The sequence below is a fragment of the Scardinius erythrophthalmus genome (assembly GCF_964197995.2).
Source record: "Scardinius erythrophthalmus genome assembly, chromosome: 1".
NCBI classification, from domain to species: Eukaryota; Metazoa; Chordata; class Actinopteri; order Cypriniformes; family Leuciscidae; genus Scardinius; species Scardinius erythrophthalmus.
In genome coordinates this window covers 30,856,908-30,882,517 of record NC_138221.1, presented here as the reverse complement: position 1 = coordinate 30,882,517, position 25,610 = coordinate 30,856,908, and positions in this window count along the sequence as shown.

Genomic DNA, 25,610 nt, shown 5'->3' with positions numbered 1-25,610 from the left:
TCCAGTCACCTGACTCAGGGAACTGAGAAATGTGTGAGAAATTGAGGTCAGTCCGGCCTAGGCGGGACTAAAAACACTCTTTTCTCCTTTCGCCGGTGAGTGACGCGTGAATGGGGCGCAGGGGCAGGGTAGCTCTCCGGATCCAGCGATGCGTGAGCTTCGCTGAAGAGATGAAAAATCAGCTAACCAGCCTCCCGAATGCTATATTTATAGCCCAAGGCCCCACCCGTTTCGGCGGGACATGATGTAGTGGATCAGTTGTGACTCATTGGATCAGTCGTCACGAGGGGCCTCTCTCGATAGGCTGCTGCAGTTGCCGCAGAGCAGCCAATGGGCGCGCGAGCTGTCTCGCCCATGTCTGCGTGCTGCCGCAACGCGTTTTACATTAATACAAAATTAAGGATAATTTTTTGGCTTCAGTATCTCGAGGAAAAGAGTGTTTCCCCATAGCGTAAGCTATTACGCAGTACGAGAGAACCTCTCGTAGGTATAACTACATGACATTGGCCTTTATTGTCAATGAATAGCCTACAGCAATACAGCATATTTTATACTATTTTTAACACGTATACAGTATTGCCTACATTTAAACTCATGTAACAAACTATGCAAAAATTAAACATTTAGGCCTAAACATTCAAGTAATTCAAGTGTAATCAACCGGTCTGTTATCCAGTATCCACCGGATCAGTGCTGGTTCTCGTGCCGGAGACGGATTCACCTCTGCGGAGGAACCTCTAACTTTAGACCGCCGTCCTGTGTCACTCACACGGCCCAGAGATACTGCGACGCGACTAACTCCATAACCTGCCAATAAACAAACAGTGCACAGTTCTGAGGACATTTTATCATCCAAATAAGTTATATTCATTATCTTTAGGAATATAGTCGTGTGTGTGTTTTTTTGCAAGGCGTTACAATCATGCGAAAAGACAGGCGCGAGTTGACACTCGTTTAACTCGTTTAAGGAGAGTAACATTGCGTCTCTGTATGTTCTTTCGCATTAAATAAAATGATTTAAAGCACATTAATGATTATACAGATAAAATAAAACATACACACACCTGAATTTCACTGAGGAAATGCACCAATTCTGCGCCGCTGAGAAGAGGAGAGGAGAACTGTTCTGGACTGAAGAGAGTTCAAACAGCGCGCGCTCACAACCATTGAGCTGTAGTCACGTCAGAGGGTGGGGGAGGGGCACATTTTTTTAATTGAGTAAACTTAATCAATTTCTTATGCGTGTTAAATATTAATAATATTGATTTTATTTAAGTAATATTTGTGGTTCTTGAAACAGATCAGTTTAATTACCCATTCTCAAATATTGTGATGGAAATGTCACAAATATATTAGCTAAGTGTATTTTAAATAAATAATTGGTTAGTCAAATACTAAATTATTTTAGTGAAAAACTTCAAACTTAAATATAACTAAATTTCAGACAAAATTAATTGTTGGAGTTTTAGTCAATTATTTAGGTATGTCCAACTCAAACAATCAAGTAAATGATATTCAGAGATTTTATTAAGTTAATGAAGTTAATTATTACTGTGATATTTACCACTGAATTATTTTGAGTGTAGTATAAAACTCATAGCTCCCAACATGCATTGGGACAAGAAGCATGCCACATTAGTTGAGATTCATATGCTGATTGTTGATGTCTGTGTTTGTGTCCAAATGATGCAATGTTTCTTTAAGAAAAAAAAAAAAAAAAAAAAAAGTTAACTGTTTTCTGTATTTTTCAGATTATCACTATACTTTTTATTATCAAGATGTTCAGGGCTGCTGTTATCAATGAGGTTAAAGTCATAATACATCACCTATTAAACCAGATAAGACTCTGAACAAGTTCATTGCCTGGGATTATTACATGATGATTACTTTCTTTATCATAAATAAGTAAACATGTAACTTAATCAAGTGTCAAGAGTCCAACTAAAACAAATACTGATCACCATGATGGTGACTCCAAACCAAACTATTTTTTTCAATAAAACATCAACATCTAAACCTCTGTAAATTCTCAATAATTCTTTACTGTTTATTAGTGAAGCTTGTAAAACTGTTTTAGAGGGTTTTTTTTTTAATCCTCTGCTGAGATAAAAAAAAAAAGAAAAAAGTTAACTGTTTTCTGTATTTTTCAGATTATCACTATACTTTTTATTATCAAGATGTTCAGGGCTGCTGTTATCAATGAGGTTAAAGTCATAATACATCACATACTAAACCAGATTAGACTCTGAACAAGTTCATTGCCTGGGATTATTACATGATGATTACTTTCTTTATCATCAATAAGTAAACATGTAACTTAATCAAGTGTCAAGAGTCCAACTAAAACAAATACTGATCACCATGATGGTGACTCCAAACCAAACGTCTCGGTTACATATGGTAACCCTCATTCCCTGAAGGAGGGAACGGAGACGTACGTCGTGGTGAACGATGAATAGGAATCTCGCTTGTAGCGAATACGACTTTGGGTAAATTTGAATTAGCTCAAGAATATAGGGAATTTTGGAAATATTAATAATTATGACTCATGGTCATAATTCATAAGTCGCATGTACATTTATTTTATCAATTATAGAGATTAACTGGTTCTGTAACTGATCTAATCGTTATTCGTCCAGCGAGTAACGGTGAGATTATCACAGTTAAGAAGGGTTATCTCTTTACAAACTCCAATAAAGTTTAGGTTCTGGCCACGAACAGTAAACTTTATGAGTTTATTAATTAAAACTACTGAATGTAGTCTAATATCGAGCTTGTAGCTGGATCTTTTGTTTCATTGACTTTAGAATGGTGGGTTTTCAAACACAGAGACAGTGAAAAGTATAAATGGATTTTAATAAATGTGACTAAAGATTATATGAGCTACGAATAGAAACGTACGTAAAAATGCAAACAATAAACACAAACAAACATTTAAACAATAATAACATACGTGATAAGAATAAAATGAAATGAAAGAAAGAAAGAGAGAAATAGAGAGAAGGGAAAAGCTAGTAATTGTTACATACAGAAACCTAAACGACGGACCCCAGAAAAGCAGCTTTTATCAGATAAATATACTTGCACGTCTGTTCTCTGTTTGGTTGATGCTGAAAGCGCGGACGAGGTCCTGTTTCGACTGCGTCTTCCGGTGTCGCGGGAAGCTTGAAAAGGCTCACTGAAAAGTAACGTTACCGAGAAAGTTCGTCTTCATCTTCCGTGAAGGAAGAGGCAAATATAACTTAGTTGCAAAGGAACGGCTGCTACGACTCGAACATGTGTTTGTCCGAGGCCTTCCGGGATGTTCCTCGGGGAAGCGTCGCGCCGGTAGAAGAGGAGGAAGGATGAGAGCGAGGTGAGAGAGAGAGAGGTGAGAGAGCCCGCTGTGTTTTGAAGGAGCTCAAGTCACGCCCCCTTGCGTGCGTGACCCAATCGCCTGGGAGGACGTATTGTGGTCATGTCCTTTCATTTGGAAAGGTACACGCCTCTTCTAACTAATGCTGGCGGAATAAACTTCGTTCATAAACATTTATAAAACTGGTATTAATCAAATAATGCATCCTCTAATATTCTGTGCTAAATATTCAACACCGTTGTGTTCTTCTGAACAAAACAATACCGCGAATGACAATTCTGTTAGTCAACAACACAAAGAAACAGGATTTCTCGTGATTACATGCATATTAAACTGATTACATATCAATAAAGCTTATAGATATCGTATTTCGGGTATAAGGATCATAAGCACAGCAAGAAATACATTTTAAACATTTTAAAAAGGTAATTTTGACCACAAGTGGTCGGGCATGATAAGGAGTCTGTGTTTTGTGTGTGTGTATGCAGAGTCGTGCACACGTGGAACCGCGTGGCGAACTTTGTCCTTCCTTTTCAGTGTGAATATCTTCTTGAGTTGATGAGATTAACTCAGGGGACCTGACCGAGCATCTGCTAACACTGTTGTTTTGTTTTGAGGGGTTAATCAGTACCTTTTGTTTGTTGATTAGATTTGATTAATCAACACAAAGGCAGACCTGATCATCTGCTTTCCGTTACACGCTAGAGAGGCCAATCTACTTCGAGTGAAACTAAACGAGCCAATGCATATTGGCGTGCAATCATTTGCATCAGCTGTGCAGCCTCGCAGCGCGGGTATTTAACGAGCAGCTGGTGTGATTGCACTTCAGTTTTTTGCTGAGGAGCCGAGCTGGTGAGCTGGCTGCCCCGGCAGGTAGCAGAAGATGTGGCGACGGGACGTACGTCTCCGTTCCCTCCCTCAGGGAACGAGGGTTACCATATGTAACCAAGACGTTCCCTATCGTTCGGTCACTACGACGTACGTCGTGGAGAACGACGAATAGGAATCCCTACCAAAGTGCCACAGCTGCTGCACCCCATCCAGCGCCCTGAGCATGCCTCTACATCTTCTTGCCTGGAAGGACGATAGGAGAGGGCTTACACCGAGAGTATCCTTCACTGTTGTTCCGTGATAACCCATACAGTGAGATTATTGGATAACACTGGGAAGCGTGCCCGAACTGAGGGAGGGGAACGCTGCGGGAGCCACATTCTTAAGAAGAGTTATGTGGGAATACACATATGGACTAACCCAAGGGTTGTACTGCATATAAATAATGGGTGACTTAGCCCAAGGGAAAGACACGGGCTTCCGTTTAGGAGCAGCCGTGGAAGATATACACATATGGGATCCCTGTAGGGTCACACATATGGGACCCAGCCTAGACTCGGTTTTCAAGGATTCAGCGGATAAAGACCTGGCACCGGACGCTCTGCCACGTCCGGGCCGAGGGTGTTTGGAGGACTCGACAGGCTTTGACTCTGGAGCAATAAGGGTGCACAGTAGGGTGCAGCAAGCCGACAGAGCCGGTACTCACAGTGCTTCTACCCGTTTAGGGTGAGAACACGGGAGGACACGGGCTCTACACGTAGGCTAAGTATCTAGCGAACGTGTTAGGTGTCGCCCAGCCCGCAGCTCTACAGATATCTGTTAGCGAGGCGCCACGTGCCAGCGCCCAGGAGGATGCAACGCCTCTCGTGGAGTGTGCATGCAACCTGAGCGGGCAGGGCACGCCTTGAGCTTCGTAAGCCCAGGTGATGGCATCCACTATCTAGTGGGCCATCCTCTGCTTGGAGACAGCCTTTCCCTTCTGCTGGCCTCCGTAACAGACAAGAGAGCTGGTCTGAGGTCCTGACGCTTTGGGTTCTGTCCACGTACATACGCAGAGCGCGAACGGGACAGAGCAAAGCCAGGGCTGGGTCTGCCTCCTCCAGGGGCAGCGCTTGCAGGTTCACTACCTGATCTCTAAAGGGAGTGGTAGGAACCTTGGGCACATAGCCAGGCCGGGGTCTCAGTACAACATGGTTGTCACCCGGCCCGAACTCTAGGCACGATTCGTCGACCGAAAATGCTTACAGGTCCCCTACCCTCTTGATCGAGGCCAGTGCAACCAGCAGCAAAGTCTTCAAGGAGAGAAGCTTTAAGTCTGCTGACTGCAAAGGCTCAAAGGGAGCATCCTGAAGTGCTCGGAGCACCAGGGAAGCGTCCCAAGAGGGTATGGAGGGGGGACGAGGAGGATTTAATCGTCTCGCCCCCCTAAGGAACCTGACGATCAGGTCGTGCTTCCCAACTGTTTTGCCATCTAAGTGGTCATGATATGCTGAAATAGCAGCAGCATGTACTTTAAGGGTGGAGGGAGACAGCCTTCGCTCCAACCCTTGCTGCAAGAAGGAAAGCACTGACCCTATCGAACATCTTCGGGGGTCCTCTCTGCGGGAGGAACACCACTCGACGAACAGGTTCCACTTCAAGGCGTACGCACGTCTCGTAGACGGCGCTAGCGCAGAAGTGATGGTGTTAAGTACCTCTGGGGGAAAGGCTCACTGGGGGAATGCATATTTGCGGAGGCCCCGGGGCCAGCTGTGTGCCAGTGCATCCGTGCCGAGTGTTCCCTCGGTCAGGGAGTAAAACAACCGGCTGTGGGAGGTTCTGAGGAGGCAAACAGGTCTACCTGAGCCTCTCCGAACTCTCTCCAGATCAACTGAACCGCCTGGGGATGGAGTCGCCATTTTCCCGGGAGCCCAGCTCGTGATAGCTCGTCGGCCACACGGTTGAGCACACCGGGGACATACATGGCTCGAAGCGACCTCAGATGCTTCAGACTCCAAAGGAGGAGATGACGGGCGAGTTGCGACATACGACAGGAGCGTAGACCACCTTGACGGTTGATGTACGCAACGGTCGCAGTGTTGTCTGTACGGACCAGCACGTCTCTGCCCTGTAGCGGCCTCTTTAGGTGGCTCAGAGCGAGATGTACTGCTAGCAACTCGAGGCAGTTGATGTGCCAGTGCAGTTGGGGGCCCGTCCACACCCCTGACACTGCATGCCCGTTGTACGTGGCACCCCAGCCGGTGGCAGAGGCATCTGTGAAAACCACAGCATGCCTGGACACCTGTTCCAAGGGGACTCCTGCCCGGAGGAATGAAGGGTCTGACCACGGACTGAAGGTCTGGCGGCACTCCGGTGTGATTGCCACCCGGTGAGTGCCGTGATGCCACGCCCACCTCGGGACTCGGTCGTGAAGCCAGTGCTGAGCGGTCTCATATGGAGCAGGCCGAGCAGCGGTTGCTGCTGCTGCCATATGCCCCAGGAGCCTCTGAAAGAATTTCAGTGGGACCGCTGTCCTGCCTTTGAACGTGTTCAAGCAGTTCAACACCGACTAAGCGCGCTGCTCTGTGAGGCGCGCTGTCTGAACGACCGAATCCAACTCCATACCGAGAAAAGAGATCCTCTGCACGGGGGCGAGTTTGCTCTTTTCCCAGTTGACCTGAAGGCCCAGCTGGCTGAGGTGCCTGAGCACGAGGTCCCTGTGTTCGCATAACTGATCTCGAGAGTGTGCCAATATGAGCCAGTCGTCGAGATAGTTGAGGGAGCGAACGCCCTGTTCTCTCATGGGAACAAGGGCCCCCTCTGCGACTTTCGTGAAGACACGAGTAGACAGGGACAGCCCGAAGGGCAGGACCTTGTACTGATATGCTCGACCCTTGAACGCAAAGTGCAGAAACGGCCTGTGTCGAGGACGAATCGAGACATGAAAGTACTTGGCCTTCAGGTCGATCGCTGCAAACCAATCTCGGGGACGGATGCATTCGAAAATGCGTTTCTGCATGAGCATTTTGAACGGTAGCTTGTGAAGGCTCCGATTCAAAACTCACTGGTCCAAGATCGGTCGTAACCCACCACCTTTCTTGGGTACAATGAATAAGGCTGTAGTGCCCTGACCTCATATCGGCTGGAGGGATCGGCTCTATCGCGTCCTTCGCCAGTAGGACTGCGATCTCCGCGCACAAGACATGGGCATCGGCTGCTCTTACTGTAGTGGAGTGGATGGCCCGAAACTTGGGGGGACGCCGGGCGAACTGAATCGCATAGCCGAGCCTGATGGTCCGAATGAGCCAGCGAGACGGACTGTGGAGCGCTAGCCAGGCTCGCAGAGACCATACAAGCGGGACCAAAGGGACCGTAGGTGTACCCGGAGTGGGGCAACGAGGTGGAACACAGGGGCTCGGCTCGGAAGGCTCTCTCTGGGAGGCAGCCCGTAGCGGAGTCTGAGTGTGCTGTGCAACACTTACCTGGTTCCACGAGGCAGGAGGTGCAGGAGGCGGCTTGGTTGCGTTCTCGAACCGCACACTGTTGCCTGCTGGCGATAGAAGAGGCGGATGAGAGTGGTGAGGATTCTCTCCTCCCACTGCTCTCCTGGCCCTCTTCAGACCCAGGGCAGAAGAACTGCTCTTTTTTTGAGAATTTGGGTACCACTGTGACTCCAGTGGTGGAACACTCAAAAGATTCGTTCGACCACTTAAACAGTGGCTGAGAAGGGCGGTGTCATCCTCCTGCAGCGGACACAGTAGAGCAGGCTGTGTCGGAGTGTTTTTTTTTTTTTTTTTTGCAGGGGAAGACAACCTTGGCGACGAGTAGACTGAGGGGCAGCCCACGAGGCACTCTGGTGGTACGTCGGGGAAGCGCTTCAGTCTGCTGCTGACTGCGGAGAACTGCTGGGCCAATTCTCAACAGTGTCGCCGAAAAGGCCACCTTGTGAGATGGGAGCATCGAGAAAGCGTACTTTGACGACGTCTCACACCTCTGGAAGGATAGCCAGGGGCGCTTCTGGACCACCAAGGTGGACATCGTCTGGCCGAGGGCCTGCGCTGTGACTTGAACACGGTCAGTCGACAAGTGCAGCTCAACCCTGGCTCAGAACTACCCTCGTGCAATAAGAGTGCCTCGGCCTCGCATGCAGGGCAGAGGTGGCTCGCCAGAGGCACAGCAACCCCACCATTGAGGGTAGCGAGAGAGGTGAAAACTTATACAGAATTTGTCACTTTTGGCTGTTCCAATTTTGAAGGACCAGCAATCCCATCCAGAAGCTCACAACTTCAGATTCTCAGATCACCCAAGCCATTCTACTGAAGTAGACCTCTCCTGGTGTCCACCAGGGAGGGCGCTACAACAGAGAATAGACAAGGAGACCGCGCACCTAGAGCGCCGAGCGAGCGCTGGGTTGCCGTGACAACCCGCGCTGCAGCCCGGCAGCTCGACAGCACACGACACGCTGAGGAGCGAGAGATCCGTCGGGTTTTCCCCGCGGAAGCTCTCGCTCATGGTCCCCCAGAGTGTTGAGCAGACCTGCAGCTGTGCTTTTACACACAGCAGCGGCTGGCCAACAACAGAGGGGACTCAATTTTCCGGCGGTCTTACCAGCCATAAGAACGGCTATTCAGCGCTCTTGGCGCACCGTTACCAGCCGTGAAAACGTTACCAGTTGTTTTGCTCAGTCAGAAACACAAAAACAAAAGAGAGAGAAAAAGAAAGTCGACCCCGCTGCTGCACTGTATCGCCCGCACCAGACACGAGAGATCATCTTGAAGAGCTTGCTCGTTGTTTGATCACTCAGTAGATTAGACAGCATCGAAACGCTCGGCTCCGAGGCAAAAAGCTGAAGTGCAGTCACACCAGCTGCTTGTTAAATACCCGCGCTGCGAGGCTGCACAGCTGATGCCATTGATTGCACGCCAATATGCATTGGCTCGTTTAGTTTCACTCGAAGTAGATTGGCCTCTCTAGCGAGATTCCTATTCGTCGTTCACCACGACGTACGTCGTAGTGCCCGAACGATAGGGAACTATTTTTTTTCAAAAAAACATCAACATCTAAACCTCTGTAAATTCTCAATAATTCTTTACTGTTTATTAGTGAAGCTTGTAAAACTGTTTTAGAGGTTTTTTTTTTTTAATCCTATGCTGAGATCTTGAGAGATTTAATGTATTTTATCTTCAGTTGATTTCATCTAAGACTGTGGCTGAAGTCAGTTGTAGTTCTCGTCTTTCTATTTCTGCAGTGATTTTGCTTGTTTTCATCAGGTGTCTTCAAAAATGCCAAGTAACGAAATCTAAGTAACACTAAAGGGCTGTTTACAGGACACGTACAACTACAAATACGTTTTATGTGTTTTGGCAGTTAATTTACACGACAATGGCATTTTGGTGACCTGAAAATGTAAACTTGTAATACGGACATCATCACAAGTGGTTATAAGAATTACACAAATCAACACATTATAACATTTTGTCATCATGAAAAATTTAAGGTTCCTTACAACAGACTCAATGATGATATGATGTCAAAGCCTTTGTAAAATAATGCGTATGTGCGCAGGCACGTAGTTTTTCTTAACAAAGTGACATCGCCAACTACTTGTCTGGCATGCAAATTTCAGCGTTATCAGTTGTTTTCACGGATCCGTATGAACGGGGATCGTTTTTATAACGTTGTAATCTGAACAAAGAAAAAACTTTTCTGTTTTTAGCACATTGTTGTCGTGTAAACGTACCCTTACACTGATTCAGTGTTACTTTTAACACCCTGGTGGTTCCCATTTAAACACAGAGCAGTGTTAATTTAACACCGGCTATTTTGCTAAGCATAAGGGAACAATCTGGCACATACTAGGAAACTACAGTCAAACCAGGACACTATAGTTAATTTATGTAAGTGAGAATAAGTGAGTTCTTGTCATATTTTATTACCATTTTCTAAACTATAGTGAATAAACTGTGATAATGTGTAACATGGAGTCCACTGGAGGCAAGTTGTAGAAGAACCCAAGTACAGTTTATCAATACTCTTCAAAAGCAAGATCAAACATAAAACAAAGGCATGGTGTGGCGTGGCATTATACCCAAAACAAAAGCATGAACATGGACATGGTGCTCACCAAATGTGGTTACAGATAACATTACTTGACAAAGTAACAAAGCAAAGGGGTTGCCACTCAGCGGTTCTGTTTGAAATGGCACACTACACAGCAAAATCCCCAGTGTTAATTCAACACTGCTTAGAGCACATATGGTCCCACTCTACAGAGTGTTAAAGTAACACTGAAGCAGTGTTAAAGTTAATGAGATAATTTATTGTTTAATTAATTGATGATTGAGCATTAGTGATGAACACCTGCTGTTAACAAGCAGAATCACTGAAGGAGAGAAGCACAAGACCTACAACTGAGTTTAAAGCCCTATTCGGAGGGGACTAGTTTCACAGGGGGTCGTTAGAGAAATTTCTGTTTCACAGACGTACTTTGAGATTTTAATCCTGTCCGAATCTGCCATGTCTGTCTTTTTCTCACACGACCTCTGTAAAAATTCCAGAGCAAATTACCTACTGTTTTTCGTCAAACTCGGCGGTCCTCAGAGAAATCTAATCCCGTCCGAATGCGAATGTCTGTGATTGCCGAAAATGTTTTTTTCCAAAACGCTTTTTCTTGTGTTTTTGGTCAACGTGAACTACCGTACAATCTCTCGCTATCGCGCCGGGTATTCAAGTTTCTGCTTTTTGCGCACCGATAATGGATGTAGACATGTAGATGTGTTCGGTAACGTTACACTGCGAATAAATAAAATCAACAAGAAGAGCCAAATCACGTAAACTGTTAAGACTGGCAACTGTAATATCAGTTTCAGGTAAGATTACTTTCATTTCTGCACTTAATTACAAATCATATTCTTAATATAAAATCATGATGATAAATGTATGTTTAGTTTTTTTATACTACAATTTTTATAAAATGTTTACAAGACACTAAATACGTTTGGACGGTTTACTTTATATTTCAAAGTACTTAATTTCAAAATACATTTGATCAAATTTCATACGCAATCCACGCATTCTGAACACGTGATCTTCTGCAATGCCCACATGTAAAACACAGACACTCCTACCTCGGTAATAAACACGGAGATGTTAGTCCCGTCCGAATCCGTACATGAAATCACAGACGTAGGTTGATAAGAATTGTAACTCAAACGTCGTTTGGAAAACTAGTCCCGTCCGAATAGGGCTTTAGTCACAGCCTTAGATTAAATAGAAGATAAAAAAGAGGACATTAAATCTGTGAAGATCTCAGCAGAGGATTAAACAACTCCACAAACAGCATTACCAGCTTCACTTATTACTAACCAGACTGACTTTATTTCTGTCAGACGCCTACAGACGGTCTTATTGAGAATTAACAGCGGTTTAGATGTTGATGTTTTAAAATCACCATTAAAAAATTACCATTATAGTGAACAGTGTTGCCTTTAGTTGGGCAATTTGATTCTTGACTTTTTATTTGAGTTTATGGTCTTTTAACAGTGTTTACCAAACCACATAATTTGCTGCAAAGAAAGGCAGAAAAAAATGGTCAGATGAAAGGCCTATAGATATCAACATTGTAAAGTACTAAAATTCATGAATGTTATCATTGACCAAAAGTGGTTATTTCTTATTAATATATTTTTTTCAACAACAATTTTTTTTCTACAGATCAGATATCAAGCTGAGTTTTTATTTTTTAATTGTTGGAAAAATAATATTTGGACACACACACAGACATCAAGAATCCACATTACATATGAATCTCAACAATGGTGACATGCTTTTTGCCGCAATGCATTCTGGGAGGCACCATAGTATTAAACTCGTGGCTCCCAGCATGCATTGCAGTATGAAGCATGTCACCATTGTTGATATGCTGATTCTTGATGTCCTTCTCTAAAAAATAAGAATGATTTGCAAAAAAATTCTGCAATGTAAAAATCAAAATTCAGAAAGTTTGCTCTTTGTCAAAAAAGGTGAAAGTTATTTATTAGTAACAAATGACAACTTTTTGTCAGGGATAAGATTATTGAATCATTCTACTTTATGACATTGAAAACTTTAACACCTTTGTTTGTGGCTTTCTTTGTAACAAATTATGTGCTTTGGTAAACACTGTTACAATGACCAAAATTCCACTTAAAATGCCAAGAGTCAAACTGCACAACTAAAGGAAGCACTGATCACCATAATGGTGACCAAACATTTTAAACCATCGACATCTAAACCTTTGTTCATAGACATATGACAGAAATCCGCGTTGAATCAACGTCAGGTGTCAGTGTTGGATAACCGTTGGATTTTGTTTAGATTTTGCAAATCTAATCAACGTTGAAATAGCAACGTAATTCCAACGTCAATCTAATCAACGTTGAAATAGCAACGTAATTCCAACGTAACGTTTCTCAACATAGGTGAATTTGCCAACGTTGAATCAATATTGATTTTAGTTTAGATTTTGCAAATCTAATCAACGTTGAAATAGCAACGTCATTCCAACGTCACGTTTCTCAACATAGGTGAATTTGCCAACATTGAATCAATATTGATTTTGGTTTAGATTTTGCAAATCCAATCAACGTTGAAATTTCAACGTCACTATAAAGTCCTGCTTTTCAACATAGTTTATTTTGTTAAACTGTTTTCACTAAAGTATTGATGTGTTCAACAATAACACTAAACACCTTGAAATGGATACATAAACACTAAGTTTGCGGACACGCACAGTCAGCTAGGAAGAAGCCAATTGGTCAAAGCAAGACCAGGAAGAAGATTAATAAAGACATTTCACTGACGTAAGAAACATGCTTTATTGCATGGCTGCAAGTGTGCCAACATTTCACACAACATCATTTTACACGTGTCGAACTTTAACCTTTAGAAAAACGGCCCAAACATTGGGCAACATTGAACACGGCTGGTTAAATCTTCCCTTTTTGTTACTTCTTTCTGCCACCGCCACCTATCCTCTCTGGTGCATATTTCAAGTATTTGGCCATGTATTCGTCTGCTTTTGTTGTAGTTGTATCAAATAAGCTCAAGACAGCGTCTGATGAGGGGGGAAAAAACAGATCAGTATTAGCAAACTTTAACCTCTCAAATTAAAATATTTTGCAAATATCAACTTTTGTGGAATTGCCAATGTTTCAAGTATATAAATTAGTATTTATCAATGTGCAAGGTCATTGATAATCATGTGCTTGGGCAAGCAACAAAAGGCAGTTGGTAGTAACCAGTGCTGCCGGTAGAGAAGTTAGTCTAGACTAGCCCAGAATGGAGTGTTATATATAATATTAGAGCATGCTCTGTAGAGTCCTCCAACTAAAATGATTTCTTCATTTCTTATGAATTATTATTCTGCTTACTATATTCAATTATTTTAAAACACTGTTACAAAACTACTATGTTAAAGCAAACTCACCACAGATTATCTTGTAGAGACGGGTCTTCATGAAGGCAACCTTCCCACTTCTTCCTCTGAGGCTCATTATGGCCATCATTTTATTTGTCATAGTTCTGCCATGGTAAAACAGATTTATATTAGAATATTATATTGCAATCAAGTTCATTATGAAAATGTAGCAGAGAGTGAGTAAGTGGGTGTGTGGGGGGAGTGCATGACAGTATATGACAGGGAACATCACTGTAAACTAATGCAAAAAAGGAACAAAGTTACTTACGCAGCCATTGACTTGTTCACATGGTCTGCAGCATCAACGCCTCCCAACGTCTTCAGATGTTTACTCTGAAAAGAACAAGAAACAAGAAATTAAAAATATAACCAGAAAAAGTGGTCAGTAGAGTCCAGACTAGGGCTGGGCGATTTAAATCGCGATATTGTTATGCGCATCTCATCAGTAAAGCCGGTTCCTTGATTAGTAGTAAATCACCATCACCTGCTTTCAGATGGAGCGGCATTTACTTCAAAGAGCCGTAGTTAACCGACAAGCTGAGCCAAATCACATGAATATCGCGGACGTATCGCCAGCGATATTTAATGCGATATGGCTCAGCTTGTCAGTTAACTACGGCTCTTTGTACACAGCAAAACCTCCAGTAAATTAGCGGTGTTAAATTAACACTCCTGGGAGTGTATGAGTCCACACTCAAGAGTGTTTAAGTTAATGAGATAACTAAGTGATTAATTTAGTGATGATTGAACATTATTGAAGACACCTGATGTTAACAAGTAGAATCGCTGAAGGAGAAAATCGCAAATTGTAAGTTACCATTATTGTGATGGGTAGTTGCTTTAGTTGGGCTCTGACCCTTTTATATGTACTTTAGATTTTATTTGGTGGTTGTATCTGAGTTAAAACTGCCCGCTGAACAATGAATATAAAGTGGTCTGATGGTGTTGGTTATGTTATGACAATCATCATTTGAACTTGATCACTGAACTCATTAAAATCCTTCTTTCTGACTTCGATTTATGTTGTTGGTTACTGCATAACTGTGAATCTGAATAAATGGCCAGAATTTTTGTTATAATGTAAAGGGTTTCTTAAAAGTTGTTTAAAAAAAATCATTCTTTTAGGCACACACAGATGTCAAGATTCAGTCTATGCATCTCAACAATGGTGAGGAGCAGAATATTCAATTAGGAAAAGTAAATTACATAGTAGGGCTGGGCGATTTAAATCGCGATATTGTTATGCGCATCTCGTCAGTAAAGCCGGTTCCTTGATTAGTAGTAAATCGCCATAACCTGCTTTCAGATGAAGCGGCATTTAGGGCTGAGGAGATAATTAAGTGATTAATTTAGTGATGATTGAGCATTATTGAAGACACCTGATGTTAACAAGCAGAATCACTGAAGAAGAAAATCACAAATTGTAAGTTACCATTGGGGTGATGGGTGTTTGCTTTAGTTGGGCTCTAGACCATTATGTGTTTACTTAAAATTTTATTGTTGTTTGTCTGCTGTTATTGATTTATAACAGTTAAATGAACAAAGTAAAGTGTTATCATATAGCCTAGTGTTGGTTATGTTTTGACATAATCATGCTGTGATCTGAAAAATGAAACATATTAAAATAGTTTGGTTTAACTTGTTAGCTGCAGTTTAGTGATTCTTCAGCCTATGATTATCAGTACTTTACTTATAATTCAAAATATTTAATAAACATTGTTCTGATCAAAAAGACATTCAGACATATTCATTTAAAACACAGATATCAATAATCAGCCTGTGAATCTCAACAATGGTGACAATAATAAAGCATGTTGCAGTGGCTGCCACCAATCACAACTCATTAATGGCTCCCATCATGCATTGCGGTATGAATACATTATGATCTGAATTGTCTATGTAATTTACTTTTCCTCATTGAATATTCTGCTCCTCACCATTGTTGAGATGCATAGACTGAATCTTGACATCTGTGTGTGCCTAAAAGAATGATTTTTTTAAACAAGTTTTAAGAAATCCTTTATATTATAACAAAAATTCTGGCCATTTATTCAGATTCACAGTTATGCAGTAACCAACAACATAAATCGAAGTCAGAAAGAAGGATTTTAATGAGTTCAGTGATCAAGTTCAAATGATGATTGTCATAATATAACCAACACTATCAGATCACTTTTTATTCTTTGTTCAACGGCCAGTTTTAACTCAGATACAACCGCCAAAAAAAATCTAAAGTACATAAAAAAGGGTCAGAGCCCAACTAAAGCAACTACCCATCACAATAATGGTAACTTACAATTTGCGATTTTCTCCTTCAGCGATTCTACTTGTTAACATCAGGTGTCTTCAATAATGTTCAATCATCACTAAATTAATCACTTAATTATCTCATTAACTTAAACACTCTTGAGTGTGGACCCATACACTCCCAGGAGTGTTAATTTAACACCGCTAATTTACTGGAGGTTTTGCTGTGTACAAAGAGCCGTAGTTAACTGACAAGCTGAGCCATATCGCATTAAATATCGCTGGCGATACGTCCGCGATATTCATGTGATTTGGCTCAGCTTGTCAGTTAACTACGGCTCTTTGTAGTAAATGCCGCTCCATCTGAAAGCAGGTGATGGTGATTTACTACTAATCAAGGAACCGGCTTTACTGATGAGATGCGCATAACAATATCGCGATTTAAATCGCCCAGCCCTAGTCCAGACCTCCACAAAGCAGGCACATGATGAGGACGAGGAGTTTGTAGTGGTCACCAAAGTGAACAAGCCAATTGTCATAATGAAACTTTGCCAGCACTTTACAAGATTAATTATTTAAAACTTACCAGTTCTGCTCCCTCATTCTTGTCCTCCAAGCGATTCTATAAAGCTTCAAGCTCTTCTTCAGTGTTTGCCAGCTTCACTTCATAACTTGTTCCAGCAGATGAGGTGGCAACATGAATTTTATCCTTGATTTCGACAAGGAGCTGAAGAACTCTCTTCTGGAATTCTAGCCAAAAAAATAAGCGATTGATTATTATTTTTATAATGTATTGAGTACGCCCTACACCACAAAAAAAAAGTTTTTTCATTTGCCCAATAAAAATGCACTGCAAAAACTCAAAATTTTACTAAGAATATTTATGATATTTCTAGTCAAATGTCTATTTTCTATTCAAAATAATCTCATACACTAAAAAGTAACTTGTGTTTAGACAATTTTCACTTGTTTCATGCAAATTTTCACAAAATAAATAGAAAAATTTGCCAGTGGAGCAATTTTTAATTTTGTTCTAGTTGATCAAACACAGCACTTTGACACACTTTCCATCCACAAACTTGAAAAATAAGGTTGAGATTTCACATTCAATTCTCATTCAATTTTGCATTTTGTCGTCTCCATTTTTTTGTGATACATCAGGGAGTGTAAAATATAAAAACTAAATATTTTTAAGCCTAAATTTTTTATAAAAAAAATAATTTAATTTGAAAATAAGTCATAAAAACAATCAATCAAATGAGGGCTGTCCTCATCAGTTTTTAAATAATATCTTCCACATCAACTTGTATTTAAATTTTACAAAAATGTAAATGATTTTTGTTTTAAGGGTTAAATTACTTTCAGATTCAAATAGATGGTTGGATTAGGTAAGTTATGGGGACAACTCACCATTGAAGGAGACTTTCAAGTCGTGTTCTTCCAAATCTCTGGAAAAGAGAAGGAAGAATAATGTGAAATCTCAACCTTATTTTTAAAGTTTGAGGATGGAAAGTGTGTCAATGTGCCGCGTTCGACCAACAGAGACATCCCTAAACACACACTCCCTAGCACACAACGACGGTTCGCGGTTAAACTAGTCTGCACGCACGCACGCACACACACACACACACACAGAGAGAGAGCACGGCGGTTGGCGGTTAGCTAGCACTCAACGGCGGATCGCGGTTAAACTAGTCTCTTCCAATACACACAATATTAATTAACACAATAATATATGTGACAGAGTCAGGCGCACACAACATTTATTTAGGAATTTTCTAGTTATAAAATGTGACTTACCGTTTGAGCTGTTACCCCCAAATTCATTCCGAACCGGTCGAGGTCAAAATCTGCCTGACGATGACGAAACAGACCCACTTCGCGCATGCGCAATCGGGTGTTGTCTGGAACCGTCAGAGCCAATAGAATCACAGTTGTGTGATGGACAACCGCCGTCCTCCAATCAAGCTCTTGTATTGAACGATATTCCAAAATGATCAATCAGACTGGAGACGCTCTCTATTGGCTGATGTGTATTTATTTTTATTTTTTATTCCTTATGAAAAAATGAATTGTATCTAAATAATGATGTATTACAAGATCAATTTATTTTTTCAGCAAATTATAACAAATGTGTTATGCAATAAAAAAAAAAATATATATATATATATCAATTTTTTTTAAAGATAAGATAATGTTGATTTGACGTACATCTCAAAAATTTATTTTTATTTCTATGTTGAATCCGTAGTGAGTTTACAACACCACTTCAACCATTTAGTGTTCAACGTTGTTTTGACGTTGAATTAATGTTACTTAACAAACGTTTAATTCAGAGTTGATCTTTCAACGTTGTATCATTATTCATGCATCAACACTTTTTCAACAGTTAATTGATCAGCATTGTTTGGATGTTGGAACAACGTTATTTTTCTACTGATATATTTCAACAAAATGTTTAAAAGTCATGGTTGTAAAAATAATGTTGATTTGACGTACAACTCAAATTTTATTTCTATTTCTATGTTGAATCCATAGTGAGTTAACAACACCATTTCAACCATTTGGTGTTCAACGTTGTTTTGACGTTGAATTAATGTTTTTCCATAAACTGACATTATTTCAACCAAATTTAAACGTTTAAGGTCAGTCGAATGCCAGCTGGGTAAAGTCAGTCTGGTTAGTAACAAGTAGTGTTGTCAAAAATATCGATATTTCGATAAATATGGATACTGAAATATCTGAACGGTACCAATATTAATTTCCCGAAGTATCGATACTAGCCGCGCTTTCACTTTCACTTCTCTCCAAAGGCGCGTTGACAAAGACCACACGTGCACTCGTCTCATTCGCTCTGGTTAAATAGCAAAAGTGAAGTGAATGGGGTCGATCACATCTGACGCGTTTTTTGCAATGAGAGTCAATTGGTCTCCAGCGAGCGTTCTGCGCGCTGTTTATGCGCTTCGCGGGCCTTCCGTTTTAGTGATGAAAGCTAGTTGCTTGAACGCCCGGAGAGTGCGATTGATGGAGGGTAAACTTGTGGTGCTCTCGCGGGTTACCAGGAGCTTAACAACTTCACAAACCGTAACTACCACAAAGTTAACAGAAAGTAAATAAAGTTAATAAAAGGCTGATTTGATGTTTACTTGACTGACAGGACAGCTGTTTCAGTGGTTGCCTAGCAACATAAAAAATGCAACGCACTGCTCGTTCTGTGTGATCTTAGACAAGTACATTTTAACTGTGGTCAAATTTAAATTAACTTGTGCTTATTTAACTTTATTCAAGCATTATTATTTAATTCTGCAATTTGCCTTCATTAGCAAATATCATCAATTTGATTACACAGATACTAAATAAACTAAACTGAGTTAGACAATGACATCTCTGAATTCAATAATGAAATGCCTTTAACTGAAAATTGAATGTTTAATCTTATTATTATACATTACTGACACTCTCCTCCAATTTGATACTGTTAAGTGATTTGACACAATCTGTATTGTTAAAAGCACTATATAAATAAAGGTGAGCATTGTTTTTGCGTGTGATGCACACGTTTGCGTTTAAATCTCTTCATCAAATAACGTTATTGTATTAACCAGCATTTATGCTTTTGAACAAGTGCACTACCTCAGGACATTTTTGTTAATGTAAAATATACCTCATTGTCATTTTCTAAACTTGTTATATTTAGCTTTAAATAAAAAACATACCCCCTTAATTAGGGCTGGGCGATTTAAATCGCGATATTGTTATGCGCATCTCATCAGTAATGCCGGTTCCTTGATTAGTAGTAAATCACCATCACCTGCTTTCAGATGGAGCGGCATTTACTACAAAGAGCCGTAGTTAACTGACAAGCTGAGCCAAATCACAACAATATCGCGGACATATCGCCAGCGATATTTAATGCGATATGGCTCAGCTTGTCAGTTAACTACGGCTCTTTGTATACAGCAAAACCTCCAGTGTTAAATTAACACCCCTGGGAGTGTATGAGTCCACACTCAAGAGTGTTTACGTTAATGAGATAACTAAGTGATTAATTTAGTGATGATTGAGCATTATTGAAGACACCTGATGTTAACAAGTAGAATCGCTGAAGGAGAAAATCGCAAATTGTAAGTTACCATTATTGTGATGGGTGTTTGCTTTAGTTGGGCTCTGACCCTTTCATGTGTACTTTAGATTTTGTTTGGCGGTTGTATCTGAATCAAAACTGCCAGTTGAACAAAGAAAAAAAAGTGATCATTGTTGGTTATATTATGACAATCATCATTTGAACTTGATCACTGAGCTCATTAAGATCCTTCTTTCTGACATTGATTTATGTTGTTGGTTACAGCATAACTGTGAATCTGAATAAATGGCCAGAATTTTTGATATAATATAAAGGATTTCTTAAAACTTGTTTAAAAAAAAAATCTTTCTTTTAGGCACACACAGATGTCAAGATTCAGTCTATGCATCTCAACAATGTTAAGGAGCAGAATATTCAATGAGGAAAAGTAAATTACATAGACAATTCAGATCATAATTTATTCATACCGCAATGCATGATGGGAGTCATTAATGAGTTGTGATTGGTGGCAGCCACTGCAACATGCTTTATTATTGTCACCACCATTGTTGAGATTCACAGGCTGATTATTGATGTCTGAACGTCTTTTTGATCAGAGCAATGTTTATTAAAAATTTTGAATTATAAGTAAAGTCCTGATAATCATAGGCTGAAGAATCACAAAGCTGCTGCCAACAAGTTAAACCAAACTATCTTAATATGCTTCACTTTTCAGATCACAGTATGATTATGTCAAAACATAACCAACACTATAAAAAAACATTTTACTTTGTTCATTTAACTGTTATAAATCAATAACAGCAGACAAACAACAGTAAATAATAAAGTAAACATATAATGGTCTAGAGCCCAACTAAAGCAAACACCCATCACCTTAATGGTAACTTACAATTTGTGATTTTCTTCTTCAGTGATTCTGCTTGTTAACATCAGGTGTCTTCAATAATGCTCAATCATCACTAAATGAATCACTTAATTATCTTTTCAGCCCTAAATGCCGCTCCATCTGAAAGCAGGTGATGGTGATTTACTACTAAATCAAGGAACCGGCTTTACTGACGAGATGCGCATAACAATATCGTGATTTAAATCGCCCAGCCCTAATTTTAACACTCTGTAGAGTGGGACCATATATGCTCTGAGCAGTGTTGATTTAACACTGGGGATTTTGCTGTGTAACTACGGCTCTTTGTACACAGCAAAAACTCCAGTGTTAAATTAACACTCCTGGGAGTGTATATGAGTCCACACTCAAGAGTGTTGAAGTTAATGAGATAATTAAGTGATTAATTGAGTGATGATTGAGCATTATTGAAGACACCTGATGTTAACAAGCAGAATCACTGAAGGAGAAAATCTCAAATTGTAAGCCACCGTAATGGCGATCAATGTTTGCTTTAGTTGGGCTCTTGACCCTTATATTATTAACTTAAGATTTTGTTTGGCTGTTGTATCTGAGTTATAACTGCCAGATGAACAAAGAAAAAAAGTGATCTGATGGTGTTGGTTATATTATGACAATCATCATTTGAACTTTATGTTTTTGATTTATGTTGTTGGTTACAGCATAACTGTGAATCTGCATAAATGCCCAGAATTTTTTATATAATATAAAGGATTTCTTAAAAGTTGTTTAAAAAAATCTCTCTTTTAGTCACACACAGACGTCAAGATTCAGCCTATGCATCTCAGCAATGGTGACGAGCAGAATATTCAATTAGGAAAAGTAAATTACATGGACAATTCAGATCATAATTTATTCATACCGCAATGCATGATGGGAGCCATTAATGTGTTGTGATTGGTGGCAGCCACTGCAACATGCTTTATTATTGTCACCATTGTTGAGATTCATAGGCTGATTATTGATGTCTGTGTTTCTAAATAAATTCATAAATTCTGTTAACAAGTTAAACCAAACTCTCAATAAGTTTCATATTTCAGATCACAGCATGATTATGTCAAAACATAACCAACACTATCAGATCACACTTTTCTTTGTTCATTTGACTGTTATAAATCAATAACAGCAGACAAACAAAATTTAAAGTGAATGTATAAGGGTCAAGAGTCCAACTAAAGCAAACATTGATCACCATAACGGTGGCTTACAATTTGTGATTTTCTCCTTCAGTGATTCTGCTTGTTAACATCAGGTGTCTTCAGTAATGCTCAATCATCACTAAATTAATCACTTAATTATCTCATTAACTTCAACACTCTTGAGTGTTAATTTAACACTCATATTTTAACACTTTAACACTCTTGAGTGTGGACTCATATACACTCCCAGGAGTGTTAATTTAACACTGGAGTTTTTGCTGCGTAGTAAATGCCGCTCCATCTGAAAGCAGGTGAAGGCGATTTACTACTAATCAAGGAACCGGCTTTACTGACGAGATGCGCCTAACAATGTCATGCGATATATCGCCCAGCCCTATCACTAATGCTCAATCATCACTTAATTAATCACTTAATTTCTTGACTGCAATGTATATCTACTTTTAGTAAACTCAACTGAAATAAGTTCAGAGTACTCATAACTATTGTTTTTATAAACTTAATTGAATTGAGGCAATCGGTTTCCTCAAATGAAATGAGTTAGCTTAACTTGTTGGGTTTTACAGTGTAACTATCAACTCAAAAAGAAAGAAAATGATCCAAATCCCAGTCTATTCAGAAGCATTTCTGACTTTTTCTGTGGCCCAGCATTGTGAGGAAGAGTGGAGCTTTTCCCTAAGGAAAGATACATACTCTCCACCTGCATATCCAGTTGCAGTGCAATTTCAGAACTGAAGTACTGTGTCCCTTTTAATCAACTAAAGCTGGGTTCACACTGTATGATTTATCATAGTCCTTTACGACTCACTGTTAAAAAAAAAGAAGAAGAAGGTCACTCAACTTTTTGAGTAATTTTTTGTACTGATTCAGTTAAGTTGTATTTACTTTGAATATTTAGTATTTTCAACTTCACAAGTGTAGAGGCGTGTTATCTGCGTTGTGTTGTGGACTCTCAAAACGCTGAAATTTGTCCCATCAAGTCCTCGTTTATTCACTGAAAAAAAAAATGTTTTGCTGCTTGTTCTAATTGCCTAATTAAAATGAGCTTAAGCAACACAATTGCTATACATTCTGTCCTAACTTAATTTGATTGTTTTCAATCTGCTTAAATATATGTAAAACTGAAGTTTACTTAATCTGTTTGTGTTAGAATTACATGAATGATTTGTGTTGCTTTAATTGAAACTGGGCGGTAGGGTTGGGCGGTATTACGGTAATATCGGATACCGCGGGATCTTAAAATAGCACCGGTATCAGTTTCAATACCGTCATTACCGGCACTTATATAGCCTATAATATATATAATTTATTTATTGCCTAAAAAATGCTTATGTGTGGTTGCAGTTTGGTAATATTTCTGGTTCCAACCGAATGAGAAGGGAGAGGCGGTAAATACTGACGAGGCAATTTGTAAATTGTTCCATAAAAATGTGACCGCGAGAGATGTAAACACCTCTAACCTAATGTCGCATCTCCGAAACTACCACCCACTCACTGCTGCCAGGATGCATTTTGTTCTCGAGTTCATTAAATAAGCGCATTAAGTTTCGTATTTGTTAAAATACTATAATGTTATTTTTTCCATCTTTCTTGATTATGAAAAGTGAACAGCACAAATAAGATGGGATGCATCGGGAGTCAGACGATTTGACCACTTCAATAAATTTCGTTTTGTAAAAGGCCTCTTTAAAACGAATTTCGTTTTGTATAAATTGTATCTTAATTTTAATACATTTTTCATCAACCAATTGCCTATATATTTAATATAATCATGACATGATGGGCGATGGCATGCCGCGGTCACTTGCATTGAAATCTCATAAATTAACCGAAACATGGAGATGGCGATCGTCAATTTCTTTAAACAAAACAATTCAAAACGAAAAGAAATATAGGGTAGCCTACTCTCTGATTAATCCATGATGTGCATTTCTCTCTATGGCGTTCAGATGGCGATCGTCAATTTCTCAAAACGAAAAGACAAAGGCCACTCTGATTATTTGATGTGCATTTCTCTCTAGGCACGTTCATACGGAGATGTAATCATCAATTTCAGCAAACGAAACCATACAAACCGAAAATATATAGACTAGCCTACTCTCTGTAATCCATGATGTGCATTTCTCTCTATCGTTCACTATGGAGATGGTGATCGTCAATTTCTTTAAACGAAACAATTCAAAACGAAAAGAAATATAGTCTGATTAATCAATGATGTGCATTTCTCTCTATATGCGCGCTCACTACAGAGATGGCGATCGTCAACTTCCACCTTTGCAGAAAAGTTTTATTAATAAAAATCAAATGGACACGCGTCACCGGATTACAAAGGCACTTCTTGCTTGTTGCACGCACACAGTATTATGTTGAATAATGGTGGGCTCGGGGGGCTCATAATAACAGTTAATGCCGTCGACCGGACTCAGACACAACGTGCACGGCTTGATTTTTTTTTTTTTTTTGCCCGATCTGGCATTCAGTTTCTGAACTGTGTAGGCACAAACCAACAGTTTGGTGACGCCGTCTGGGCCCATTATGTCATAATTTTTAATTAGTCACGGTAATACCGTATACCCCGGTAAAATAGGGAGGGGGTTTGACGGTATCAAAATTCGAATACCGCCCAAGCCTACTGGGCGGTGCTTGCTTTGCATCAAGAGAGAATAAATGTTGAAATTAAGTGTTTGAAGTAAAAACGTTAATGAATTAAAAAAGTAATAAAATCAACCATTGTGATAGAACGATAACTTGTAAATCTGAAGAGATTTGTGTAAATGCTTGAACCTCTCAAGTTGTTTAGACATCAACACACATCATACAAACCTCAACAATGGTAACAAAGAAAATATATTCAAATATAAATACTAAAGACTCCAGCTGCAAAATGTATTCACGCCACAATGCATGCTGGGAGCCATGAATGAGTTTTGTTCTGAGTTTTTACTTCTGGCACAAAAAAAGTGTTTTCTGAACACTAAAGTAGCAGCTGGAGAAAAACTAAATGGAAGCACTGATCATCACAATGATGACTTCAAATGTTTGTTCTTCTTTCTTTTAGTCTTCCATCACTAATGCTCAAAAATCACTTAATTCAATTCAATTCACATTTATTTGTATTGCGCTTAGTTTTCACAATAGATATCGTTTCAAAGTAGCTTTACAGAAAATGCATGTCTACATTATATTTTAGAGTGATCTGTTATCAGAGGTCACTGTGTCCAAGTTACGTATTACAGAAATGTACATATACAAATAGGGCTGGGCGATTTAAATCGCGATATTGTTATGCGCATCTCGTCAGTAAAGCCGGTTCCTTGATTAGTAGTAAATCACCATCACCTGCTTTCAGATGAAGCGGCATTTAGGGCTGAGGAGATAATTAAGTGATTAATTTAGTGATGATTGAGCATTATTGAAGACACCTGATGTTAACAAGCAGAATCACTGAAGAAGAAAATCACAAATTGTAAGTTACCATTGTGGTGATGGGTGTTTGTTTTAGTTGGGCTCTAGACCATTATATGATTACTTTTATACTTACTGTTGTTCGTCTGCTGTTAATGTTTTATAACAGTTAACTGAACATAGTAAAGTGA